General features: G+C 37.1%; 1 long non-coding RNA gene across 1 annotated transcript; it reads right to left on the bottom strand.

Moving 5' to 3' along the window:
• Positions 1 to 1,508: 1,508 nt before the first annotated feature.
• LOC116406762 lies at positions 1,509 to 21,045 on the bottom strand. The gene is made up of 3 exons (XR_004219801.1): positions 18,831 to 21,045; positions 6,048 to 6,170; positions 1,509 to 1,918 (listed from the first exon to the last, which is right to left on the bottom strand). It is a non-coding gene; the product is annotated as an uncharacterized LOC116406762 (long non-coding RNA).
• Between the last annotated feature and the right edge of the window lie 1,319 nt (positions 21,046 to 22,364).

A 22,364-nucleotide genomic window follows, 5' to 3' on the forward strand; every position in this document is an offset into this window, starting at 1 on the left:
GCTTTAGTATATTCCATTGCAGTACATGAATCATTCATTTTTATTTTTAAGAAAAAGGGTATGTTCAGGGAACTGAAAACGAGAGACAGAGAGATCTTAACCTTCTCTGCATGTCTTCTAATGACTAAAGTCACACAAATGACTTACAAGAGGGGAGTAAAATGCTGGCATCATATCTGAGGGATGTTCTGAGAGCATGGTCACAAGTGAATGTCGTTAAAGCAAAAGTTGAAAATAAAATGTTTTTACTTCTTTTTACATGTACAAATACCAACATTTTTCTGAGCTCTCTAATAGACCATCCTTACTGCTCTAATTATCACCAGGCACCACATGGGGTCACATCCATGATGACTTGTGGTTAATTGTTTGTTTTATTTCAATATTCATCTCTACAAAATCAGATTAATGCACCAATTACAAATAAAAAAGAAAGCTAACGCAAATCATAACATGGCCTATGATGCTAATAATGAATTTATTTTAAAAAGTCAAAATCTTGCACTTATTTCTTGGCTACAATTTATGAATCAATATTGTTCGTAGCTAATAAATGAACTGGTGGTTATAGATAACCAAGTAGTAATTTATAGGAAATGCAAATATTATAAGTTTCACATGAATTTTGATCCATTTGATCATGATGGTTAATCTCAACAATAAAATGAGGAGCATTATAATCCACTTAATTCAGCATGAATTTTCTCATAAATATTGTTCCCCTATAGTTTTGTTCTAGAATAAACATATACATTCATGTATTTCTCAAGTCATCACAAAGGCAGGCCGGACTGGCAATCTGGATTCTGGTAAATGCCAGAGGGGCTGCTGTTAGATGCCATAGACACTCACTATTTATTGGGCTGGTGAGGAGTTGTTTGGGCCTCTGTGTACTTGAAATGCCAGGGCCTATTTTGAATCCCAGTCGTATCTGCACAAAGGTAATGCTCTTCCAGGTCAAGATATATAGTTATGGTAACAATCACAATATATTTCCGGTATGCCAACAACACCCAATAAGCGCAGAGTGCTGCTTGTTTTTGTAAGGGTTGCTAGAGTCAAAATTGGCAACACAGGTAAAGTAGTTGCCCTCCTTGGGCAGAACATTTACCCTTTCATCCCTGCTGCTTATGCAAGGTCAGTGTGAGTCAATACTCTGTAAACCCGCAATTATCATCTGATGAAAGAGACATTCATTACAGGACTCCCTGTGCCATTCTGTAACTCCAGGAAGCAGCAGACTGTGCTGGATGAGCAGAACTTTTGTAACTTGCCCACACATTGTAACATGCAGCAATCCGAGAGCTTTGCATTCCGACTTTCATTTAGTAAATAAGCCCCAACATGTTAAATAGTGGTGTGCGTTATAAGGGGAAAAATAAATATTATTTGGAAGTAAGTGGAAAAAAAACATATACTGTATATATACTGTATATATATATACTGTATATACAGTATATAATTGTTAGTCTTGCTGGTTAAAGACATCACACTAATGACAGGTGCTCTTAAAAAGTTCATTTATTTCATTGTCTCAATTGTGTCACATATAATTGAAGCCTATGGTCCTTGAAGGAAGATTTATGCAAGTCTTTGGCAGATCATAAGAGCTCAACGTTAATGTGCACTGTATTGATTCTTTTATCCCATTTCCTTTCTTGGCTTGCTAATGAACACACAAGAAAGTGCTTAGGGAGTTGTGATTTCTGATAGTCGAAGGAGTTTGTGGTAGGTACAGTATAATCAAGGGGATTATGATATAACTGGCTAGGGTGTTATAAGTTTGGTCTGGCATTGTTTTCATGGCACAGCAGAGCACAATTTGCAGAATTATCATTTCTTCATATTTTATGATGATATTCTTTTGCTCTGAACAAAACAGAACATGGATGCATGAACAAATTAGCTTCATGAGAATCTGTAATCAAGAGAGGGAGGGAGGTATCAGGGAGGTATGACTAGACATTTGAAATCAAGTTACTGCTAAACTGTAGAATTAGATTACCACAAATCAATAATAAAATAAAATAAATGCAGATTGGCCAAATTAATATATGAGTTTTCATAGTAAAGGATTTTAATCTAAATGAGTTATTAAAAGTGTCTGAGAGGCAACTGCTTTAAAAGCACAACTACTATACCTTATGCTCCATGTACCTTAAGCTATCACCCAAAATTCTCCAATGCTGTCATACAGGGGCGTATTGGTAAAACAGCTCACCACAATTTGGGGAAAAGGGAGGGAAATTACATCACTCAATGGGATTTTTAAAGGTGTCTTTATTAAAGTATAAAAACTTGCTTTAACTCATTGATAAATATGCTCCTAAAAATCCATATAAGTGAATTTAGAAAGGTGGAATTTATCTTTGGTGCACTGCTGTGAGCTGTTTTACCCTTTGATAGATATGCCCACAGATTTCAGCATTGGGAACATTAGGTGGTAGTTCAAGGTTTAATTTCACTGATGAATATGCCCACCTGTATCTTTATGAATTCACAAGCCACTAGACTACACAATGTGGAGGAGGAAATCAGCTGGACAATTTGAAATAAGGGGGTGTATAAAATTAAGTTGCCTAGAGTGGCTACACTAGAAAAACAATACAGTTGTTGTGCCTTAATCAAGCCAAATACTAAGATAGGTGTTATTTAACATAATAAATATGAATGTATGTGCTTCATTTTATACAGTATATATATATATATATACAGTGGCTTGCAAAAGTATTCGGCCCCCTTGAACTTTTCCACATTTTGTCACATTACAGCCACAAACATGAATCAATTTTATTGGAATTCCACGTGAAAGACCAATACAAAGTGGTGTACATGTGAGAAGTGGAAGGAAAATCATACATGATTCCAAACATTTTTTACAAATAAATAACTGCAAAGTGGGGTGTGCGTAATTATTCAGCCCCCTGAGTCAATACTTTGTAAAACCACCTTGTGCTGCCACTTTGTTTTGGTCTTTCACGTGGAATTCCAATAAAATTGATTCATGTTTGTGGCTGTAATGTGACAAAATGTGGAAAAGTTCAAGGGGGCCGAATACTTTTGCAAGCCACTGTATATGTGATATCGATTTTTGTTATAGTTTATACACGAGCAGTGGCCAGCTTCATGTTGTAGCTCACACCTTTTCCAGCTACAGACTGGATCCCAATGGGCCAATAAAAGGACAAACATTTGGGGGTCTTAACCTTGAAAGCAAGCAAGTTGCAGGTAAAACTCAGTCCCTTTGTTAAATGTATATTGAAGCAGTAGAATTCTTAACAAATCAAATAAAAGTGAGTGTAGGACTGGCCAGACCGGGGGTGACTTTGATGTAGTTGGCCAGCTTGAAGTGTATTGAAATATATGGACAAACAATCCCTATTTTGGGGATTGAATTTAAGAGGTTTTAAAGGGATGGCATATTTTAGAATCTTAATGCACAGAATGTCTTAATGCCCCATATATATTGATAATGGGCAGAGGACCTCTTGTCTTGTCGTGTGAGATATATATATATATATATATATATCATCTATGTATCTATCTATCTATCTATCTGCCTATCATCATCTGTTACAAGATCTTAATACGTATTAACAAAGCAGAAAGTCATGACCGATATTGGGATGCATTAAGAAGTACTGTATTACAGATAATAAATATTCTAGATAACCAGTATTTTAGATAATAAGTGATAGTTTTGCTAAAAATAGAAAACATGGTGAGAAAAGGGTAAAAAAGAAAGGAAAGGGAAGCTCTGCTTAATGAAAAAGTATTTTATAAAGCACATTCCCTGTGAATTCTTGAATACTGTAATATACATAAGAAAAAATTCTTGGGATGAAAAGGCTTTGGCCAGCTGAAGGCAAACCCTACTTCTCATGAACAGTCAATTTATGTGTTCTGTTTCCATAAAAAAGGTGATTTCAGACCTTTTGTCCTGTTAAGACTTGCTTATGGTTCTGTTCAGAATTTAACCATTCTGAGCATGTATTGTACAGTAAAAATTAGTATTTTAGTCAGTGGTATTTTCAGAATCTCTCTAGTCTTTTTTGTTTTTATGATTAAAAAAACTGTAATAAAATCTAAGTGCTAGAGCTGCAGATTTTTTACTTAAGATAGCTGTGTTTTCCTTAGGATATATCCAGCTTTAAGGTGATATGCAGCATATACCAGATAGTCCTTGGAGAAAACTCAGCTCAAGAGTTACTGCAGACTTATCGGCATAATTACAGGTGGTTACTCCACTGATGTCTTGTGGGACAGCACTTTTTGACCCTTCTGTGGATCAAACACATTACTTAGTGAGTTGAAGGAATGAGCATAAGTCTCTTTTGGATTTAAAGCAACTACTATAGGACAGGATACATTAACATTAATCCTCTAATGATTAGTGAACTATCCTTTACTGTTGCAGGTTTGTGAATGCGTATATATATTTGTTTTAAGGTCTATATAATGTTCAAAGCTCTGGTCACCTACAAACAGAATGAAAATAATACATGGTCTTATTAACTGCTAACATAGAGACCCATATGAATAACCCAATATAATGTAAAAATCACACTGTACAAATATTGCTTTATTTGCTCATCAGTCTAAAAAATGCATTTTCCACTTTTTTTCCTTATAAATATAAGACATCTACAACTCAACACACAGGCAAAGGGGCTGCTTCAATAATGTACCCAAAGTTCAACTCTAGCTTCTACAAATATTTAGTGCAGCAAGTCAAGATCTAAAGCAATAGTAGTATATTTCTAGCTCACAGTGTGCTTCCATTGCTTTATTCCTCTATGTTGCAATTCCACCTTGAATAAATAATCATTATCCGCAATTGAACAATTTGTTGTCAGTAGTATACCTACCTTTTCTACAGCCATCATTAGAAAACCATTTTAGCACTTTCTTAAGGTCAAGAATAGTGATGGGCGAAATGTTTCGCCAGGCATGGATTCGCAGCGAATTTCCGCATTTCTCCATTGGCGGATTGTTTCGCAAAACGGATGAAAAAATTCACCACGGAAAGATTCGCCGCACATCAAAAAATTGACAAAATAACAGCTGCGGGCGATAAAAGAATAGCCGTGCGACAAAATAATAGCCGCGGGCGACAAAATAATAGCCGCGGGCGACAAAAGAATAGCTGCGGGCGACAAAAGAATAACTGTGTGACAAAAGAATAGTCGCGGGCGACAATTTTTTTGTCGCACAACATTTTCGCCGATTCGCTCATCACTAGTCAAGAACAGCTAACCCTTAAATTTACAATATAACAAAAAAAAATGCTGTATCCCCTCCATATGTAACTGCCCCGTCAGTCTCATACTTTAAAATGGTATCTTTGCATTTGTTTAGAGCAATTTACTAGAAATGGGCCTGCAAAAATGTAGATATGTCAGCATTGTTTTGCCTTCTGTGTAACACTCAATCCATGTCCAGCCCCATGGGTCTTATCAGGGGATGGTTTAACCATGTCTTTGTTTCCCTACAGGACTGATGCACCTGTGCTTATTTGGGAGTGTACCAAATACCTACCTATCTAAGCCCCTTGAGACATGCAGTTTGACACTGCTGCTCTAAGCAAAGTAACAAAAAAATACTCTAGGTACCATAAGAGAGAACTAATCTCAGTACGGGAAGAGATAATTATTCTTATTACAGTAAGAGAGAATTAATCCTAGTACAGTAAGCGAGAACTAATCTCAGTACCATAAGAGATAACTAAGTACCGTAGCATTTTACAGCTATATCAACCAGTTACCTGGTTAGCACGAGCCTCTAATATACTCCAGAACAGTGTGAAGTAAAGGATGCAATAGCTTGCAGTCCACAGGATGGGAAGAAATCCCTGGTGTAGGAGGTCACCACTAGGTTTATTACAACCCAGAAAACAGCACTTCAGACTTTACAAAAGTAATATAATCCAACACATAACCATTTTTTATATCGGGATCGTCATATGAATATATCATAAATGATGAATCACATTCTACAACCAGTCATTAGAAGTCTACATAGCATTCCGTTAATAAAAGATGTGTTACCTGTTCTTTCATATGGAAATAGTGCTGTGTCCTTGATCAGCAACAGCTGGATAATTGCAGGATATTAATTTCTTGTGTATCTATTCAGCAGACATACGCTGTAATAGTTTCAAGATGACTACCCTGATTGTAAAAAGAAATCACATAGTCAATAATAATAAATATTATAGGGCAATAGCATTTGTTATAGTGAATCCTAAATTAAAGCCATAATATTTGTATACTAAATATTGTAAATACATTGGCAAAAACAATTTGATAGCTAATTAATGTAAAACAGTGACATCTCAAAAATGATTTTGTTAAGGGATGATAACATCAAACTAATCATTTTTTAGTAAAGGTAACAATTATATAAATAACTAAGAGAGAAATGTATAATCTCTAGAGTAGATTATTAGGGAATTAGGGATAGCTTTAAAATATTGATTTTGGACTTTTTCTTATCTCACATTCATTAGCACTGGATAAAGTTAAGGCAGCCTAATCTCATTTGATCTTAGATCATTGGAGGAGGGATTTGGGAGAAATCTGCTGTGCTGTACACATAATGTACTCTTAATGGACCATCTGTAGACCACAGGGACCAAAAATACTAGGGTGTTAGAAAAAGAGGAAACATTGAAAACCCAGTTTTTTTTTAGTGTATTCATTTTACACCACTAAAATGCACACAACACAATGCAAGTGTTTTTAGTATAATATAGAAAATTATTTATAATACAGGTATGGAACCTGTTATCCAGTATGCTTGGGACCCAGGGTTTTCCGGATAAGGGGTCTTTCCGTAATTTGGATCTCCATAACCTAAGCCTACTAAAAATAATTTAAATATTGAATAAACCCAATAGGCTTGTTTTGCCTCCAATAAGGATTAATTATATTTTAGCTGGGATCAAGTACATGGTACTGGTTTATATTTACAGAGAAAAAGGAAATCATTTTTAAAAATTAGAATAATTTGCTTATAATGGAGATGGCCTTTCCATAATTCAGAACTTTCTTGATAACGGGTTTCCGGATAAGGAATCACATACCTGTACTTAAAAAAGTCATGTTATTTGGCCCAGTATAAAATAATTATAAAGTAAATAATTTGTACTTGTTAAAATGATTAAGACTGCTTTAATCATGTACTATTTGTGGCCCAATATTCAGAACCAAAGCAGATCATCAGCAGATCAGATACATAGATAACCAGTTCTGTTAAATTCTACATAAGTGATTCATATAACATACAGTTGTCTCGAGCAGTTGTTACCTTTCTAAAATTCCTCATGCTTCTATTTATCTGTCATGGTTTGTTCATTCTGGAGTGGAACATGTTTGCTGTATAAAGAGGTGCAATTTAACATTTGGCACAACTTTGCCATGTTGTTGCAATATGCCATTTCTTTCTTCAACACTATGTACAGCAGAGCACAAATAGTTATATGCATTCAATTGGTTAGCCCCAATAATCATATATTGTGAATTCATGAGCACTGAGAGGTGTCTGTCTCCTGAAGGCTCAGCTGAAAATGGAGTAGGCATTAAACAAGCAATATTGAAACAGGCCCAATAAGTAGAGTCTTAGGCTAATGTCAGACCAGGCCGATGGCGATATTTTTGGCAAGCATTTTTTCCGCTTGCCTAAAATATACACCATACGCTCAGTGTGGCTTTAGCCTTAGAGGTACATTTAATGAGGATTTAATTAGCTGCTTTTGGAGCCCAGACATGGCAAAAAATCTGTATCAGCTAAAAACATTTGCTGATCCCTAATTACATAGTACGAGATGCTCACAGAACATGAGATACATATTACACATAGTGAGGAACTGCAGCTTGAACTCTAACTTGAAATGTATTTTGGTTGAATCTAACACGGGAAGGCAATTCTATTTCAAGATGTTGCCGAACACAAAGCCTTGAAGGAAAGTTCATTTATGATAATTCTGAATTCTTTATTTCCAAAGTCTTTGAACTAACTCCATTGTAGCCTATGTCCAGCAACTTCAGGCTTATTTTAATGTATTAAATATCTTCTTGTACTTTATTTTTCAGTTTCTCTCTATAGTGCTGATTTAATTCCGTTAATACAAAAGCTTTTTTCAGGATCATTAGATAACAGACCTTTCAGTCCTTTCAGGAGCAAAGGGCCCAACGTATAATGAGATCTGCTGGGAGTTTCTTCATATTTTCACATGCAACAGATGTAAAAAAGGACTAACCAAAGGGAAAAAATCAATTTGCTTAGCTTGGACCAAATCACTGTGAACCCATTACAGAAATCCCAAGCATTCACCTGCTATCTACCACTTAGAGGCTGCAGTTATCTTTACGTCTGAAAATGTATGATCCTCATTTCATATGTATGGGCCTATTTATAAAGATGTGCAAAAGAAAAATAGTGTATACTTACATTATGCTTTGCCACATAATGCTATCTAAATGCCAGATATTGTATGTATGTATAACGTTATTTACAGAGCTCTACAATGTAACAATATATACAATTACACACAGGGAGGAGAAATGTCCTAATAAATACAGGTATAGGACCCGTTATCCAGAATGCTTAGGACCAAGGGATCTCCATATCTTAAATCTACCAAAAAAAAATCAATAAAACATTAATTAAACCCAATAGGATTATTTTGCATCCAATAAGGATTAATTATATATTAGCTGGGATCAAATACAAGCTGTTTTATTATTACAGAGAAAAACGAAATCAATTTTAAAAATCTAAATTATATGATTAAAATGGATTCTATGGGAGACAGGCTTTCCATAACTTGGATCTTTCTGGATAATGGGTTTCCGGATACGGGATCCCATACCTGTACAATAAATAAGTTGAAAACCAGCATAGAAAACAGTATCTAGTAGAATTAAGTCTAAAACAACTGGACTTTTCTGAGTTTTTCTTGAAAATGTTTCACCACTCATCCGAGTGGCTTCTTCAGTTCAAATGACTGGTAGGGAATTCCCCGGTATTTAAACTCTTGATGGTAGTACAGTCACAGACATCCAATCACAATGGTTCCATTGAACTTGTTAGCTCAAACTGACAGGTGTAAGAAGGTATGATCCAGTCACAATGGTACCAAGATTCTCATTGATGAAGGTGTTAATCCTTCAAAGTACATGACTGGAAGTGTGAACTGTTGTGAAACTGCCGGGGTAAGGATGTCAATGCGCCATTGTATGTTGGTGACAAGCGGTGTCTCAGGCCCCATCCTCAGTTCAGGGATTGTTTTTCCAGGTTGGCATAAATGGCCTCTTTCACACCTCTTTCAAACCATCTGTCCTCACGGTCCAAAATATGCACGTTACCGTCCTCAAAAGAGTGACCTTTTTCTTTGAGGTGTAGATAGACCGCTGAGTCTTGTCCTGAGGAGTTTGCCCGCCTATGTTGGGCCATTCTCTTACAGAGAGGTTGTTTTGTCTCCCCAATGTATAAGTCTGAGCACTCTTCACTACACTGGACAGCATAGACCACATTACTTTTCATGTGCTTGGGTGTTGGGTCTTTCGGGTGCACCAGCTTTTGTCTCAGGGTGTTGCTGGGTTTGAAAAACACAGGAATGCGATGTTTGTTGAAAATTCGCCTAAGCTTTTCCGATGTTCCAGCAACATATGGGATTACTATGTTGTTTCGCCTGCTGTGTTCCTCCCTTTTGTTTGTAGGTCTGGTCTTTCTGTTGGTCTTTGATTTGGTTTTGATGAAGGCCCAGTCTGGGTACCCACAAGTTTTCAGAGCTCCTTTTAGATGTTTATATTCTTTCTCCTTAGCCTCTGCATTGGATGCCACAGTTTCAGCCCGATGATGTAGAGTCCTAATTACACCCAGTTTATGTTCCAAAGGGTAGTGGGAATCAAACAGCAAGTACTGGTCTGTGTGGGTGGGTTTCCTGTATACTTCAATATCCAGGTCCCTCCCCTCTTTGATAACTATAGCACAGTCCAAAAAAGCCAGTTTGCTGTCTTTCACATCTTCCCTTGTGAACGTGATGTTTTTGTCCAACGAGTTTATGTGTTTGGTGAAGGCTGGAACCTCGCGTTCTTTAATTTTGACCCAGGTGTCATCCACATATCTGAACCAATGACTTGGTGTTGTTCCCTTGAAGGTGTCCAGGGCTTTCTTTTCCACTTCTTCCATGTAAAGGTTCGCTACAATTGGAGACACAGGCGAAAACAACTGACACTTGATATGTTAAAACTGTGTTCTAGTTCTTTTACATGGATAATTTCAGGGATTGCAAGATATAAATTCAGGCCTAATGAGAAATACCCAGCTTTATAATAAGTAATTTATAATTTATAGTTTGTGGAATTAAAATTACAATTATATATACAGTGAATTAGAATGCAAAAAAATAACCAGTGGTTTATTTTACTGATACCAGGTTTGTTTTTTTTATTGCTTCAACCTTCAACACTACTTGGTGAGTAGTACAGATGTAGTACAGATGTAGTACAGAACATGGGGTAAATCCTTTGCAAAACTTGTTTCTGTACAGGTATAGGATCCGTTATCCAGAAACCCATTATCCAGAAAGTTCTAAATTACGGAAAGGCAATCTCCCACAGTCTCCATTTTAAACAAATTATTCAAATTTTTAGAAATTATTTCCTTTTTCTCTGTAGTAATAAAACAGTACCTTATACTAGATCCCCACTAAGATAAGCTTTTTTTTTACTTCTTTTTTAACCTTCATGACCCTGGAATGATGGTACAGGTATGGGATCCATTATCCGGAAACCCGTTATCAGGGGCCCTAGGTAACCCAGTCGACCACCTCGCCCCTGCACCTGCGCTATCGCATTGCACCCCCATGCGTTCATAGTTCATTGCCCCCACCGCGTAATGACAAGCGGTGGGGGCAATGAAAATGGAGCACAGACTAGGGGACAGATTTACTAAGACACAAACAATCCGAGTGTATTGTCGCCAAACATTTTGTCGCTTTGTCGTGACTTTCGGATCACCAATACAATATTATCATGACTAATACGTTTTTTTCGTAAGTATTTGCATGATATTTGCAATCCGAATTTATCCCATTCGGGATTCGAACTTGTGATTTCATGAATCTGCCTCTAGGAGTAGACAAGAGAGGCTCCAGCCTGGCACCCCCCAATTGCTGCACCCTAGGCAGCTGCCTCTTCTGCCTACCCCTAGTTCCGGCCCTGTCCGTTATCCAGAAAGCTCCAAATTGCAGAAAGCCTGTCTCCCAAAGACTCCATTTTAATTAAACTCTGATTTTTAAAATGTATTTCCTTTTACTCTGTAGTAATAAAACAGGACCTTCTATTTGATCCCAACTAAGATATAATTAATCCGTATTGGATGCAAAACAGTCCTATTGGGATGAATTAATGTTTTATAGTTTTTTTTGTAGACATAAAGTATGGAGATCCAAATTACGGAAAGACCCCTTATCCAAAATACCTTTAGTCCCGAGCATTCTGGATAATGGGTCCTATACCTGTACTTTTTAGGCACTTACAGTTTTATGGTGGCTAGCAGGCTGAGTATATGAAGAGCATATGTGGGGCTACACACTGTATAGTTGCCTTCCTGTTAAACGGCAGAAAATTCAAGAAACGTGTTTATTGCATGACTTTTTTTTTTACCCGCGTTTTTTTTTGTTGTTGCCCATGTTATTTTTTTGACACGACTGTTCCTATTTTGATGCAACCCCAAAATTTTTTTGACACGTGACAAATTTTTCCACAGCAAATTTTTCACTGAAGTTTCGCAAAACGATTTTTCTAGTTTTTTGCACTTGTAATCAAACTAATCAGTTACAAACAGTTTAATAACCAATGATGATCAATTCTCCCCGGAAATGCTTGCCTACTCCACTGGAGTGATTGGGCCCACCTGTCATGCCAAGTACAGGCATAAGTAGGCCTCACTCTAAACTCCTACCTCAGGGGACCATTACCCAAGGAAGTTAAATCAAACACCATTACACCAGGGGGTACTAGCCCATTCCCACTCTAGTAATCATTTCCCCGCCAACCCCCAAGCTGTCACTTACCCAAAACCCCATCAGGAGAAGCCAAACTCCCAAACACCAACCAATTCCCCTTCCCTCTTAACGAACCATTTCAGGGCAGGTGGGGTGCTGTTTTCCACACTGACAATCATGCACTGAGCCAATCCTGCTGTGGTCTCCTGGCAACCCATGGAGCTCATTCCCCTCCTCCCCACTTTGGCCTCAGTCTGACCCTTCTGCCTTCCTGGCCCTTTCAAGGCTACCCTTCTTTAAACCCTCCGGGTCCAGGTAGCCCCATTCAAGTTTGTGATTTTTAAAATAAAAATAAAATAAAACTTGAAATACTTGAATTCAATGTTGATAAATTTGCCCCCTATAGTTAAACAACCCCAGTTATAACTGTAGAAAGACCATAAATAGCAATTGATCATGTTTTTCTCCTTCTCTCTTGTTTAAGTTATCGCAAACTAGGAAAGCAAAAAGTAACCTTGTAGCTACTTGCATATGGAAACCCGTTATCCAAAAAGTTCCAAATTACGGAAAGGCCCTCTGCCTCTTTAAAAAAATTATTCTAATTTTTACAAATGATTTCCTTTTTCTCTGTAATATTAAAACAGTGCCTTGTACTTGATCCCAACTAAGATATACTGTAGTTAAGCCTTATTGGATGCAAAACAATCCTATTGGGTTTCTTTAATGTTTAAATTATTTTTTAGTAACCTTAAGCATGGAGGTCCAAACTACTGAAAGATCCCTTATCTGGACTTGAGACCACAGGTCCCAAGCATTCTGGATAACAGGTCCCATACCTGTACCTGGTAATCTTTCTAATATTTCTCTGTCCTCAAGGCACAAATAACCCCCACTCAGGGGTTATTTCTTGGAATGTCACAATTTTCTCGTGTGTCTTCCCTTAGCATCATTGCTGTCTGTGGATGTGCTCTACTAATCTACAGTTTGATTTTCTTTTGAACCCACGTGCCCAGAAATGAGCATTCCCTGGTATTTTACAAGCTCAACTGTCAGAACAGGAGAAATGCAAAAAGGCACCATTTCCTATAAGGGTTTAGGCCCCGATACCTTAAGCACAAACTGATTTTGCTGACAGAAAGAAATGCAAATGTGGTACAATACTTTTATTATTATGGCAGCTGCTTTATAAAGCAAGTAAAGTTAAAAAATGGCCCTTTTTGTCCTTTTCCATAACACTGGTATAAGGATAATATTGTTACACAATATTGTTAGAAATCTACAGTTGTAAGACCATAGCAAGCATTCACAATGCCCAATGCAGTGTACAAAGTGAAACAAAAGGCAACAATCGGCCATTATTTTGCACTTTTCCCACCATGCAGGGATCCCCAACCTTTTATACCCATGAGCCACACTCAAATGGAAAAAGTTTTGGAGAGCAACACAAGCATGTGGAGGTTCCTGGGGGTGCTAATGAGAGCTATAATTGGCTTTATGGTAGCCTCATGTTGACTGGCAGCCTACAGAAGACTCTGTTTGGCAATTACACTGGGTTTTTATTCAACCAAAACTTGCCTCCCAACCAGGATTTCAAAAATAGGCACCTGCTTTTAGTCCACTGGGAGGGGTTGGTGACCAACATGTTGCTCATGAGCCTCTGGTTGGGGATCACTAGTGTAGAGCATTGTGTACTTCAGTGACAACACTGAATGCAGATAAATGAACCAAGAATTTTAGGTTGTTCAGCACTTGGCCACTACCCCTATGTGTATAGTAAAATAAGCAAAAACTGGAGAGCAATTTTTAGCTGCCTGCTGGTAACTGCAACAGAGTCAGACACATGGAAGGTTATATATTTGCAACCTTTGAGCCATACTTTTATTCTGAAGTATATGGAGGGAGTAAAGTACTTTTGTTGCATTGTCAGTCCTGGTAAGGACACTGCTGTGCTCTAAATCATATATATGTAGATTACAAGAGCACTGTAGCTACTACCACTCATAAAGATTGTCGGCTAGACACTGAATAATGAGCACTTTTTATATGTCTTGATGTTGGCAAAGGACCATAAATAGAAAAAAAACTCTCAGACCCACTCTGTTTGGCAATTTAACAACCTTTCTCTGCTATACCTCACTCTTTGTTTTAAATAACAGTAACGTTTTCCTTTAATAATAAATTGATGAAAAAAAAATCAACAACAGGACATTAATATTGTAATTGCAATTAAATCCAATTCAAGATTTATTTAACTGGTTACAGGACAGATTGAATTCTGCAAACTAGTAGCACTGTACCTTCATTACATGCAATAGATATGGCAAGTGTCAAGCCACCATGCTAAAAACACAGTTTAACTACAGAATGAATTGCTTTAATATTTTATCAGATTTTAATAGCTTGTGTAAATCCCACAAGATCTGTTTTAAGTTTAGCGTGTCCAGAACTGTCATTTGTTTAAAAAGAGAATGCATGCAAATAAATATCTACTTATGCCCACCACATAATTAAAAACATCCAGAGTAATGCAGTATGTTTTATGAATTTTTGGCTCATCGTTAATCCTATGCCATTGCAAAATTTCTTTTTAACTTAATTCCCTTTTACTTGTGAACAAAGATTTTTTTAAAAATGGATCATTATCACCCTTATAAGTTGGCATCCCAGCTATACTCATTCTTAAATACATCACAATCCATTGCAACCTCACCAGGGTAAACTTTTGCCAAAAGTAGAATCCATTTTCACAGTACATCTGTGTTTTTTATTGTCAAACTTTATATGTGTACCACAAACCCCTAGTGAGTATCTTCAATATTTGCACCACAAACCACTAGTAAGCATTAATAACTGTGCTCAAAAGAACAAGCATATGTTGAATCCAAGGCTATTAATAAGGTTCCATGCGGAAACTAGAGCTTCTATGCCTTGGTGCTAGTTACTAAACTTGAGCACAAGAAGGCAAAGATCCTGAAGTCCTTTCTAGACCTGAGTGCTTGCAATTGTCAGTCAGTATGCATACTGTTCATCATTATTTAGCAATACAATTTGATAACCATATATGACTAATGTGAAGAATATTATCATTTCCACTGTACTTATTTTTGAAAATAGTATGCATAGTCATGCAATGTCTTACAAAATGAACAAAATACAGCACTCTTGTAAGCATAGTACTGTGTCAGTAGCAATGGAGAAATGCAATTTTTAGACATGTATTGTATTTTTTAAATGCTTTTAGTTAAACACAGCATTCCCTCTGACATGATAATCTGTTGTGATAGCTTGCCTGAAAAACCACTGTAAGTTCACTTTAGCTCTATCGCCATCTTGTGGGTATTAGTTCACATAGCACAGAGAAGGTACTTAATTAACATGTTAAATTGCAGATGTTTAGTTGCAAATGGTAACAAGTTGACAATAATATTGTTTAATTTCTTAGTCTATTATATTTTTAAAATTAAAGCAAAAATAAGATTGGTTGCTCTAACTACCAGCACTGCTGCAATTTAGCCACTGTATTATTAACAACCCACAGAATATTTAATAACATTACTGATGTGTACAGTCTACATGTAAGGTATGTGTTTCATTGCTGATGTGTACAGTCTACAAGTAAGCTGTGTATTTCATTACTGATGTGTACAGTCTATGTGTAAGATGTGTATTTCATTACTGATGTGTACAGTCTATCAGTAAGTTCAGAATTACGGAAAGGCTATCTCCCATAGACTCCATTATTAGCAAATAATTCAGATTTTTAAAAATGATTTGCTTTTTCTCTGCAATAATAAAACAGAACCATGTACTTGATCCCAACTAAGGTATAATTAATCCTTATTGGAGGCAAAACAAGCCTATTAGGTTTATTTAATATTTAAATGATTTTTAGCAGACTTAAGTTATGGAGATCCAAATTACAGAAAGATCCCTTATCCGGAAAACCCCAGGTCCTGAGTATTCTGGATAACAGGTCCCATACCTGTATAACTCTTTATCCCTTGCCCAGTGCACAATAAATAAATATGGTGTGTTTTGACTGACCTCTGGCAAAAAACAGTAGTAGTTGTAACGTTGTCCACCACTGTTTTTTTTTTTGCTTCTTCACAGTAGATGCATATAGTTTTCTATCTAAGGACATTTACTTATGAACATGTTTTATCAGCAGTAATATTCATTTGTTTATTGCACATTGCTAATTTTATAATTGCAGCAGGCAAGCACATTCAGTGCAGTGAATCCCTTCTGTAATGTAGCATGCATGCAGAATGAAAGTGGGACACAGAGATTCATATAGACATTGGCTATGTATTTCCATTACATTTTTTTTATGAATTTAAACCTAATGTCCCACAACAAAAAATAATTTAAATACAGGAAAAATACAAAAGGAAAATACAAAAATGCATTTAGATTTACACCTTTGTAGAAGCACTTATTTTCTAATAAGTTATACAAGGAAAGCTGACTCAAATGACATAAGTGAACATCTCACCCACTTACCCACTAATGGATTTGCGAAAAGAAAAGTTTGTTCTAACCCCCCTTCGTGATTCCAGCTGCAAAGAGAGCTTGTCAGATACCTGTTCGCTTTATCAGCAGAGGTTATACAGAGAATACTGCTCACACAAGGCCATCAGCGGGGCAAGATTGACATCTCAAGATAAATTATTGATGTGTAAACAAGAGAAAAGTTTGTAGTGCAAAAGTAAAACCAGGGTCAAAAGAATAAACAAGAACAGTGGGTGAACTCCCTGACTCAACCATGTGTTGTGAGATAGGAGCTGTGCAACATATAGGTGGATAATTGGTATATGGGAAAGAAGACCTGTGTTCTTTGCACCCCAAAGATCTGCAGTACCTGTCTTTCAGATGGAAATATGAAATAAAATGAAAAAATAGCAGTGGAAGAGTGGCTAGCTAATAATATTCTCAAAAGAGAAATGCATTGTAGCAGGAACATACAGGAGTTCTTAGATACACAACTGCCATACAGTACATGCACACCTAATGCTAAATCAACCACATAACCAAATTACTAATGCAGGGCTGGGGTTACACTGATAACTTGGCTGTGGATATAAATCTCTTGCATGTTATTGGGCAGAAGTGTAGAGCACAAACAATATCTTCAGTTCAAATGGATGTCCACAATGTTTAACAGAGGATACTATATTTACTTTTTTTTGGAATGTATTTTAACATTTAGGTAGGTAGGAAAGAGGTGTAGAATTTCCCTACAAGATCAGCTGCCTTGTGCTTAATAGTGCTTCTAACATCACATGGAGGCTCTATGATCTGTGGGCTGTGACTTGTTTAAATTCAGAATCAATAAACGGATTAAACAATTCAATGCCCACATTTTAGCAACACACAATAGACATCATGTGTGCACTATATCTATGGCAAGGTGGCCAGGCAAGACTGAAAGAAATCACAGGAAAACAGCAAACAGGTTACAAACTGACCAGGAGGACTAGGTTACATAGTTACATAGGGTTGAAAAAAGGCCAAAGTCCATCAAGTTCAACCCTTCCAGGTAAACCCAGCACACACAACCTATACCAATCTATACTATCACATATATAAACTATATATACAAACATTAATACTAACTGTAGATATTAGTATCACAATAGCCTTGGATATTCTGCTTGTTCAAGAACTCATTCAGGCCCCTCTTAAAGGCATTAACAGAATCTGCCATTACCACATCACTAGGAAGGGCATTCCACAACCTCACTGCCCTCACCGTGAAAAACCACCTACGCTGCTTCAAATGGAAGCTTTGTTCCTCTAATCTAAAGGGGTGACCTCTGGTGCGTTGATTGTTTTTATGGGAAAAAAGAACACCCCCTATCTGTAATTAAATTATTTAACATACACTTAGAACAAAAAAATACAATTAAATAATTATTTCTGAATTGCCTCTAAATACCACTAAAGAAACTGCAGGAATCTTTAAATAAAAATATTGTGCTTTCTGGAACTAATACAGATTTTAATACTGAACTGTATTAAAGGAACAGTAACACCAAAAAATGAAAGTGTATAAAAGTAATAACAATATAATGTACTGTTGCCCTGCATTGCTACAACTGGTGTGTTTGCCTCAGAAAGACTACTATAGTGTATATAAGTTAGCTGCTGTGTAGCCATGGGGGCAGCCATTCAAAGGAGAAAAGGCACAAGTTACTTAGCAGATAACAGATAAACCCCCATTATATGGGGCTTATCTACTAGTTATCTGCTATGTAACCTGTGCCTTTTTTCCAGCTTGAATGGCTGCCCCCATGGCTACACAGCAGCTTATTTATATAGTAGCTTTTCTGTAGCAAAAACACCAGTTTTTTGCAGAGCAACAGCACATTATATTTTAATTACTTTAAAACACTTTCATTTTTTTATGTTACTGTTCCTTTAAAAGAATTGGTTGTGAAAATTAACTATATTAATAATAGGCAAGTAGTGCACTTTGCTTTCCGCAGGATAGAGCCATTATCTGATGAGACAATTTGGCACAAGATTTGAATCAAAGCGTAGCTCTCTATTTAAAAAACCCAGAATGCTCTAAGTACCTTATGGGAAGACAGAGTTGGAACCAGCACATGAATTAAGAGTAAAAAAGTAAAGGGATGCTAAGTGTGATGTGCATAGTTCGGCATGCCAAAAATAAGCCCTACCCACAATAGGTACAACCCACCCACGGTTAAAATTAGCTGCACCCACAAAATGTTTCTGCTGCTCCATCATGGGGGCAGAGTACCATAACTACATTAAATTACATATATACATAAAATGGCGACACCATTCTTACCTACTCTTTAGTTGCAACATGTTCTCTGCCTTTTCTTCTGTTCTTTCATTTTTCTATACATTCAGTCATTTCAACCTCTTCTAGTAGATCAATCAGCTTCTCTCTCTTTTCTTCTTGATGAATCTCTGCCAAACTGGTCTGTAACAACACTTACAAAGATCGACAAGAAAAGCAAATGCAACAGATAATTGGTGTTTCAGCATTCAGTCTTGGTCTATGTACCCATGTTTTCATAGGCAATGCCATCTCGTACAATGCCTCAGAACCTGACTGTCTAGGTCAGATCATTCTGTGATTCTGGTGATCTGTGAAATTTAAATACTTCATCTGCTGATGCACCATTTTCACAGGTGTACTGTGGTGTGTTATGGTTTTTGCAGTTCCAATTGGAACAATAGATGTGCCATCCACATTTATGGCAAGTCATAGGGTATCAACCTGTTCTGTCCTTGGGACAGTCAGTTGCATACCATAGAGGTCCACTCACTATATCGTTTGCTTTAAAATATGTTCTCACAAGGTTTCATTATAGTGCATCAGCTTCATGACATTGTCCTTTGGCCATGGATCCACTAGTTGCCCCACTGGAAGGAAAATCTACCCTATACAGGGTGTGCTCCCGATCCCAATTTGTTATTGCGTGTATCCACAGACACACAGATTAATTAAAAGTTAATCAAGAGATCAAGATATCTACCATATAGAAAGGTGCAATGTTTTGGGCAGATGCTGGACTAACCATGTGCATACAAGAGGAATAGAGGTGATTTCTGATACACAGATGGTGTGAACATGGAACTGTTAAGCAGACTGTTGGGCAGGAGAACTACTTGGTACTTCTAGTGCGATGACATGCCTATCCAGGTACATTTACCTGTTTCCCCAGCTACTAAATATTTATACTTATTCAGCTGTGATTCTTTTATAATCCTCTGCTCACACTTGCAATGCAGTACTCATTATTGCACTATAATTGTACTAGATTTAATTATACTGTATCTTTGCCTAAAGGATGCTTTTCTACCAGTTAGTAATTATTAATCAGTGTACATATTTTTTTACTGAACCTACATAAAAAGATGTGTATATGTGATTTCATAGTAGGTTTGTCAGACACATATGATACATGTTATATTGTGTATAATTAAAAGTTATATGTTTTTTTTTAACTAACACTAAGCACTGGAGCAACTTGGAATTGGAGTTTCCATGCCTTTGGAAAGAGCCTTTGCCTAAAGCACCATCTAGTGGTGAAAAAGAATGCTCATGAAAATGAAAAAAATAGTTAACAAGTTACCAAGTTTTTGCTTTCAAACCAAGGCATGATAAAACCTTGCAATTGTTTGTGTATTGATTTTTCTTTGCTGAAAACCGCTTTGCATCTCTTTGGCCTTCTCTGAATACCTAAAAATTCCTTGAAAGTAATGAATTGTTCTGGAATATTGAAATAATCATGAATACATGTGTTGTATACCAGAACAACAATAATCCTCCTTGCAGAAAACATATGAAAAGAGAAAACAAGTGGAGTGCACAAATCAGGGAGGGTCTAACAGGGGTCTGTGTTTATTTTCTAATTGCTTCTTGTTATGCCACATGTAACAGTAAAAATTCCACTAAACATGTCTCAAACAGTGGCTGCCCATTTCTTTGTTTTTATCAACAGATATATATATAAATGATAGCTTACAAATAAGAGAAAGTGTTGGGGGCTGGGAAAAGAACATCTCTTTAGCTGGAGTCAAAACAAATCCAATGCAAGTTTTGTTTTTACTGTGAGTTTAAGCATAATGTACATTGGGCTCGCTCAGGGGCCCTCATTTATAAACACAGGGGAAATTTCCACTTGGCCAGTAACCTGTGTCAACTAATCCTAGTTTTTTTCAGCCAGCTACAAGCTGAATATTGCAAGCAATCATCTGATTGGTTGCCATGGGTTACTGCCCAGGTGCAAATTTGCCCACCATTTATAAATGGCCCTTACTAACTCTTCTTTAATGCCCAATCACAGCATATACTTTGGAGACACAGAGGAAGCAGAAATGATTTTTTTAAATAAAAACATATTTGGGCATGAAAAATAATTGTTAGTAAAGAATAATCATTTTACAAACATACTGATTTACTTACATCTTGAAAAGGTTATTGTCACTTTTATGCTTGGAGAGGCAGAGTTCTGGGGGTAAGAGTATGCAGCAAACCTATGGCAACAACGCCACATCTGTTTTTAAAAAAAAAAAATGTATGAAAAGTGCCAACTAATTCAGTTTTGAGAGATAGTCTCTCTTACATGCCAGCCACCTAGCACTCTAAGCCCCATTCTTAAGTAGATGAAAGAGTGCCATTCTTTTTTTTAGGACACATGTTACTCTGGGCCTTTCTGATATTTTGACTTTACTTACTTTACTAACTTTACATTTAGCTAAACGTGTGCTCCCTGAACCTTATTATATCACAAGTATCTTCCAATGAAAAGGTCGCCTCTTCTATAGTTCTTGGTGTTTGGTGGTGGTTGAATAATGATAATCGATTTATTGCAAGGACCAATCATAGGGGTTACATTTAATTACTCACGAACGGGCCGAATGCGTCCGATTGCGTTTTTTTCGCAATGATCGGTATTTGGCGATTTTTCGGAAAATTGTCTCAACTTTTTCGTAGCCATTCCGAATGTTGCGCAAAATGTTGCGATTTTTTCGTAGCGTTACTACTTGCGCGAAAAGTCGCGACTTTTTCGCAGCTTTCGTGCCGAGTACGAAAGATTCGGATTCATTCAAGCTTCAGTATGGTGACTTTTCTTGGGCCAGGTTGGAGCTGCAGGGTGCCATTGAGTCCTATGGGAGGCTTCCAAAATCATGCTAAGTCTGAAAGTTTCACCCGCCGCTTACGAGCGCTCAATACGAAAAAGTCACGACAAGATACGAGCGAATCGTAATGGCTACGAAAAACTCGCGTTTTTTCGCGCAAATCGTATTGGTAACGAAAAAGTCACGACAATTTCCGAAAAGTCGTAAAGGCGACGAAAAAATCTAAAAAATACGAAAAAGTCGCAAAATGTTCGTTTTCCAATCGGAATTTTTCTAATTCGGATTCGTGGGTTAGTAAATGTGCCCCATAGAATAGCTCCAGGCAGATGCCAAACAGTGCTTATTTTCAGCCTCCAAATAAACACAGGCCCGAGAATCAGCCCCTTTGCCCGCATCTGTCTTTTCCTGTGACTGCACCTAGAGCCATTGCGTCAGCATGGGTGCAGGCACACGGAGCATACTTCACAGCAGAATAGATGAGAACACATTTTGGCACCAAAATCTACTCAGTGTGGCTGCACTCGGGCCAAGGCCACGTGTCAGTGTGCAATGGCAGGAGAAGACTGAAGGACAGATTCTCAGATGAAAATCAGCCTGTTTGGCATTAGCCCTATTCTCCCTGATTGCCCTATTCAGAAATTTTCCTGTGATTGAAACATTGAGCAAAAATTATGGTCAGCAAAAGTCCTATTCATTGAAGTCATGTTGAGCCAGGGGTATACTGATC

Source organism: Xenopus tropicalis, chromosome 8 (genome assembly GCF_000004195.4).
Source record: "Xenopus tropicalis strain Nigerian chromosome 8, UCB_Xtro_10.0, whole genome shotgun sequence".
NCBI classification, from domain to species: Eukaryota; Metazoa; Chordata; class Amphibia; order Anura; family Pipidae; genus Xenopus; species Xenopus tropicalis.